Raw genomic sequence first — 7193 nt, forward strand, 5'->3', positions numbered from 1 at the left:
TTCGTTGGTTGTAATGATTGCAAGTCGCTGGAGATCAGTTTTGTGCATGATAATGGTGATGCTAATACAATTGCTCGCATAATTAATCAGTTTTGTGCTATCTCTGGTCAGACTCCCAACTGGAATAAATCTGCTATTTTATTTAACTAGGAAAATTGCCCGTGCGTTGCAACGGGAGAAACAAAACCTCACACGTGATTATCTAATATGTTAAAGCACACTACTGTGCAAATTGAGAATATGGTTCTTTGGTGTGCTGCCTGGAAGATAGATTAGTAGCGGCTGCATTAAACCAGGGTTCAAAAATATCTTGCTCGATGATGGGCTAAAATAGTGTCGGATTTATTTACAGTGGCTAGAATATTTGTGGATACCATCCATCCACTTGTTTGACTGCAGCAAGTGAAATCATTTATAGAGCCTGTGATTTCTTGTGTAAAATCTTACTGGTATTAAACCCAAGAAATCCCTCGGGACACTGTATTTTTTTATGTGTAGGACATCGATTTATTTACATGACTGTTTCCTCAGTAAACTTTATTACTTACCTACAACGTGACTGTTTCCTCGGTAAATCCATTGACACCTTTCTAAACAGCTACTTATTCTGAAGCTCCAGTCATAGCCATTTGATCAAAAGCAAAGCTCTTCAGGTTGTGTTTTCTCCACCCGAGGAATTTCAAGCAGACCCATCAGCCTGGCTCCTAAGACAAAAGAAATATACACCATTTCCTACCACAAATAAGATAAACATGTTTGTTCTGATTACACCCATTCACATACTATTGAGACTTGAGATCAGTAAGGACACAACATAATTAACCAATAACACTACACGCGGACACAAAAGCTAGGAGATGCACACACAAACCAAGCTGCATTTGATAGCAATCGTACCACCAGATGGTCTCCAGCATGGGTGTCAAGACCACCGCCTCCATCTCGTTGCGGTCTTAAACAGAACCACTTTCAGATGCATGTACTTGTAAGCTAGCTCTGCATATAGCAAACAAGAGGTTGCACATGCTGCAAGAGCACCTGGCCTGGTTAGTGTGCTGGATAAGCTTTGCACATAAGTACCCTAGTGATAAGCCTTGATCATGGTCTATGTCATCGTCAGTGCATGTGAAAATCTCCTGAAGTGCCTCACAAGTCATATGACTGAAGCGCACCAGCGGAACCAAATGAGAACTCAAGATCTTACGTCTTTCTTCTAATTCTGGTATTGCACACGGGCCCAGTTGAGCAACAGACGGTACAAGACATCTTCATTTTTTCACATGTAGGTCAGTGCTTGAAAATATGGCTTCAATCCCAGCAAGTGGCATGTTCATCACTTCATTTCGGAACCTGAAATAATACAAACCAAGCCTTGAGTACACTTCATACATGATTTTGTTTCAACAATGTGTACACTTCTGTATGAAAAGGAAAGAAAAGGTGGCTCCATCCAATGGGGATCACACACTTATTCATATCACTGTATTTGTTGGCAAGGAAATCCTTAGCTGCAACTATCAAATGGTGAACTTCAACTGCCATCGAAGTGAATCATGGATAGTCTAGGTAGAGCAGCGCAGATTCTGTGGTCATATGAAAGCTTGAGAGCAACTGGCTACAATGCCTCATGCAAGAGAGAACCTCAAATTTATCGGCATCCATTAAGATGTCAACCAGAATAGCAGGCTCGGTTGTTTGTTAACTTTCCACTGTACAAAAAGCTCAAAAGCTCCATAAGGGCATTTTCCTCTGTTCCAAGTAGAATAGAAAAAAAGCATAAGGATTAAAGAAAGGGTTGTGAATGGTTATTTAAGTATGACTGTTGACTTTTGGTATTGGGGAAAGCTATAGGTACCGAACTGTAGACCAAAAATCAATTTAGTAGGTAAAATCAAGAAGTGAAAATAGACTAACCATCATTATTAGAGATAGTCGAAAAGTGGTGGAAAAACTCATAAATGTAAATGCATTCATCATTACAATTAATCAATATTTCAGTTGTTCGTCTGCCTCATCATCCTTCTCTAGTTGTCATAAACAAACTAAATATCTCTAGTGAAAAAAATAAACTACATATAAAAATCTTACAGCTGGGCAAGGACTATAATTCCAGGTGCATACCTTTTCTAATACACAATGGAAATCTATAGTGGGAACAACTCTATTACCATTACTGGACATAAGCCCATAATATCCTCTAAATATAAAAGGCATAAGCAACAACACACAAAAATAACACTTCCTTACGTCTTTGTAAATTACAGATTAGCAACTTGACTCCATTTGATAATAAAAAATAACATTGTTTCTTTCCGACCATTAAAACTGAATATGACAAAAATTTAGAATATATAGGGCCAAAATTTCCTACAGGAGAGAAGAAACTTGGCATCCTAAATACAGGACTTTGTGCAATGTTTTAGAAATATAGCTGAATGCAAACCATGGTTCAGATTCAGCTCAAAATTCAGATAGACACTTTTTAGTTTAATTTAAAATGCATCAAGACAAAAATTAATACTCCCTCTATAAACTAATATAAGATATTTCAGGTAACTACTTTAGTGACCTAAAATGTCTTATATTTGTTTACCGAGGGAGTACATTACTGCAAGGTCCATAAGTGAATCTCAAAGAAAACGTCCATGGGCTGAACCAACATGTACACCCAATTCTAGACTACATATACAGTTTTCTAGCAAAGACAACATAACAATGTTACCTAGAGTGGTGCTCCAAGGGATTTCTAGACATACTATGACTAACTCCTCTAGCACAATTATTGAGCAGGTGAACTGATGCAGAGCAACTACACAGTTTAGTCTCAAAGGAGATAGAATATGTAGAAATAGCTTTCAAAATCCACACATAATAAGCCTGTACATGCGAAAGGCAAAAATTGCAGGTCAATGGTCCACTTAAGATAATGCCCGCGGTGTGGTCTTCTGAAGAAGAAATAGCTGCCTAGCTGGGAAACACCTAAAACCTGACGTGAAAAATAAGTTGATCCACCTGAATGGATACAAACATTACTTTCACATACACAGTGATTGGACTCGGAATCAGGCACTGGCATATGCAAGCATTGGAAAATATTTGCGAGAATCACAATACCTGGGACTCAATAGTTTCTTCAGAAAAGTACCCATCAAACCAAGATTTAATATACCATCAAGAATGTCTGCCATAATTTCCTCTGTCATCAGGAATTCCTGCCAATGTCCTGTTATACCATCAAGAGATTTAATAGAGCTATCTTGAGATCAAGCAATGGAGTTCGGAGCTGTTGTTCGCTGCAGGTTTATCATATTATCGGACATTCAATCGTCTCAAGCACATAACCTACTTGCGCAGGGCAGTCCGCGCTCCAGTCCATGACATGATGCATTGGACATCACCGAACGATCTCCGGGGATGATGGAGTGATGGTAGCTTGGCTAGTTCGACAGCCCCCTGTTGTCGGTCTCCGGCCACCCTCATTCCTTCGCAAATGTCGCCGGCCGGCCACCGATGACAGCTGACCGTTGCTGCTGAACTTGGCCTCCAATGCTTCCTCTAGCCGCCTCCTTTAGTTTGGCATATCTGCAGCGTAGAGACCAACACGATCATTTACCCCATGTAAAGTGCAATTTGGAAGAATGCAAATGTGTACACAATTACTTCCACTGTATACATGGAAGTAGCGATGCATTGACTACAATACCCTGATTAAAAAAGTAATGAGTAACAACTCAAGTAAGAAATCAAAAACATTGTACCTGATATTCAATAATGGGAAGTGCACATGATTAACTTGTGCTACTTGCGCTCCATCATCAACCGATTTTGATCTATCATAAAATAAATGTCACAACCTCTGGCATCAGTAGTGGCATATCATTGTCACTTTGACCAATTACCAGAACACAAACAAATCAAATCTGACCCTACATCTCTCTCTATAGCCAATAGGGAGAAGCATCATCACTCACCTCGTCCACCGACGCCACCCGTGCACGCTCACGTCCCCGTGTTGACCACCATGGTTGAGCCTGCTGGGAGTAGAGGTGGGGGTGGAACAGGGAGGGAGGAGGGAGATGGCGAGGGAGAGATGGAGAAGAGGGGCCGCGCGCGGCAGGGCGGGGCGGGAAGTGGCGGCCGCAGGGGTCGCGGGGCGGGGCGGAGCAGGAGGTGGCGGCGGCGGGGACGGGCGGCGCACGGCGAAGCGGAGCGGGGCAGGAGGTGGCGGCGGGCTGGAGGTGGAGATGGGATCGAGGAGGCAGGGTGGTGCGGCGGCTGGGCTATTTTTTTCCTTTTCTCTCCTTCGTACCGGTTCCGCTTGACTTATGACGAGGACCGCGGGTTAATTTCTCATAAACGAGGGGACGTTTATTATTATAATATATATATATATATATATATATATATATATATATATATATATATATATATATACATATATATATATATATATACATATATATAGGGAGAGATAAAAATAAAAACACTGATAATCAGTTTAAGAGTTCGGTTAAAAATATTTTTCCTGCTCCGGATATGAACCTTAATAATTTGCATCTTGGGCACCCTCTTATTCTCCCAAGCAAGAATAGAGCTGTTGCTTATGAATTTTTTTTTGCGGGTGAAAGGAGTGTATATTAATTAAGTAGTGTGTCTACACTCAGTTTCACAGATCATACATAAATCCTCTGGCCCAGAGCTAAACCAAATGGCCGTACGCTGAGAAGAACGTCCCATATGTGCCATATAGTGAGCAGCAGCATTGCATGGCCTGCCTGCATGCACGAATTTGTGACATCGGATGCCATGCAGCAGGCTCTTCACCTCCTCTACCATACTAGCCACAGCTGATCGATTCATGCATATGTCATTCAGCATGTCCACTGCTTCTTTACAATCAAGTTCAATGATCAGGTTGTTATCAGTGTGAGCGAGTGCCAGACCGATTCCTTCGAGGCAAGCAGCTAGCTCCGCCTCAAGCGGCGAGTAGCATGAGCGGAGATAACGACAGGACGAGAAAATCACAGCTCCCTTGTCGTCCCGCAACACCATTCCAGCTCCTCCCGTACTCTCTCCATGCACATAGGAGCCATCCACATTGAGTTTTGCCCATCCAACAGGAGGCTTCATCCACCTAGGCCCCTCTGTTTCAGCATGTGGCGACCTGGTCTGAATGTTAGTTGGTTGGCCTGCACACTGTAACACCATCTTACCCTTCGTAATATCCCCCTTGGGATACTGTTTTATGCACAGAAGGGACTCAATATATCCATTGAGAAAGCGTCTCGACGAGTGGCGCTGGCTTGTGATGTGTGACCTCATTCCGGCAGTGCCAAGCACGCCAGAAAGTCATCAAAATGATCATGCGCTGGGTCTCATTGCAGCCGGCTAGGAGGTGTAATAGCCACTCCTTCCCGGTGTACTGAATATCAGCTCGAGCTGGTAAAGGCCAAGACTCCCTCATGGCGTCCCATAACGCACCCGCCATCGGACATCTGCATACGGCATGGAAAGTATCCCCCCGTTCAACGCCACAAACAGCACACATGTCAGTTTTTTCGATGGTTCTACTTTTTTTATTTTCCATAGTCGCAAGGGTATTTGTAGCCAATCTCCAACCAAAAATCCGTACCTTTGGGGGAGCAGGGCACCCCCACAATGCCTTCTAGACGGCACGATTGCCTTCTGGTGCCCTACTCGTGGCGCACATAGTTGTGCAAAGTTTCTCGTCGAGGCCGAGTTTGTAGGCCGACCTGACGGAGAATATGCCTCGCTTATCCGGGGCCCAGGCCAAGATGTCGAGCATGCGTGGCGCCGGTCTCAGCTTGAGAATCTCATCAACATCTGGAGCGACGAAATGTTGTTGGAGTAGTTGTACGTCCCACTCGCCGTGGTTGTTAAAGAGCTCTGCAACGCGCCGGAACCTGCATCTTCCAGGCTGTGAGATAGGTCTATAGGAAGCTGGCCGTTGGAGCCATGGATCGCGCCATATGCGAACTTTCTGCCCATCGCCAATGCGCCAAAGAAGACCCTTCTTTAGGAGCTCAAGGCCATACGTGATGGCTTGCCATGTCGACGACGCATTGCCTGTAAACACGGTGTCCTCCAAGCGTCCATTAGGGTAGTATTTAGCCTTCAAAACCTGAGCGCAAAGACTTTCCGGGTTAATTAAAAGCCTCCATGCTTGCCGCGCAAGCAAGGCCTGATTGAAGATTCTGTAATCCCGAAACCCAAGCCCTCCCATGGCTTTTGGTCTGATGATATGATCCCAGGCCATCCAGTGTGTTTTCCGCTTTCCCTTTTCTGAGCCCCACCAATAGTTTCTGACCATGCGAGTAAGATCATCGCACACAGAGAAAGGTAGTTTGAAAACCCCCATGATGTATGTGGGAATGGACTGAGCAACCGATTTTATCATGATCTCCTTTCCACCTGAGGCCAGGTTTCCATCACCCCAAATACATATTCTTTTGAGAAGTTTCACTTGGAGGTTTTGGAATCTACCTCTGTGCATCCTTCCTTCCGGTGTTGGCAACCCCAGGTACTTCTCCTCAAAATTTCCTTGCTGTACATCCAATTCCCTTTTAACATCTAGTTGCTCACTAGTAGGGCAAGCTTGTCCAAACAAGATCGAACATTTTGCCGGGTTTATTAACTGTCCTGTTGAGCCTTCATAAGCAAGGATAATCTCCTTCACCGCTGCAGCTTGCTGAATTGTAGCCTTAAAGAATAGTAGTGTATCATCCGCGAACAATAAATGTGATACTCCCGGTGCTCCCCGGCAGATCTTGAGAGGTTGAATGACATTTTTACGCACCCCCTGTTTTAACAACTCGGAAAGACCATCAGCGACAAAAAGGAACAAGAAGGGCGATAGAGGATCACCTTGCCGAAGACCACACTCCGGTGCGAAAGATTCTAAGAAGGTTCCGTTGAATTTTACAGTATATCTCACCGTGGTGACGCACGTCATAATCCATTGCACCCACCGATGAGCGAAACCCAACTTAATCATCACTCGCTCCAAGAAGCCCCAATCCACCCGATCATATGCTTTGGATAAATCCAATTTGTATGCACAATAGCTGTTCTCCGGTTTCTTTTCCTGATGTATGGAGTGTATGCACTCAAAAGCCAATAGAGCATTATCCGTTATGAGCCTCCCTGGGACAAAAGCACTCTGAAACGGGGAT

The 7193-nt window shown here is 43.9% G+C and overlaps 1 long non-coding RNA gene across 1 annotated transcript; it reads right to left on the reverse strand.

Annotated features, from left to right (window-relative positions):
* Positions 1–721: 721 nt before the first annotated feature.
* LOC123068403 (uncharacterized) lies at positions 722–4280 on the reverse strand. The gene is made up of 6 exons (XR_006431710.1): positions 3972–4280; positions 3759–3830; positions 3347–3582; positions 3115–3223; positions 1469–1749; positions 722–1350 (listed from the first exon to the last, which is right to left on the reverse strand). It is a non-coding gene; the product is annotated as an uncharacterized lncRNA (long non-coding RNA).
* Between the last annotated feature and the right edge of the window lie 2913 nt (positions 4281–7193).

Source organism: Triticum aestivum, chromosome 1A (genome assembly GCF_018294505.1).
Source record: "Triticum aestivum cultivar Chinese Spring chromosome 1A, IWGSC CS RefSeq v2.1, whole genome shotgun sequence".
NCBI classification, from domain to species: domain Eukaryota; kingdom Viridiplantae; phylum Streptophyta; class Magnoliopsida; order Poales; family Poaceae; genus Triticum; species Triticum aestivum.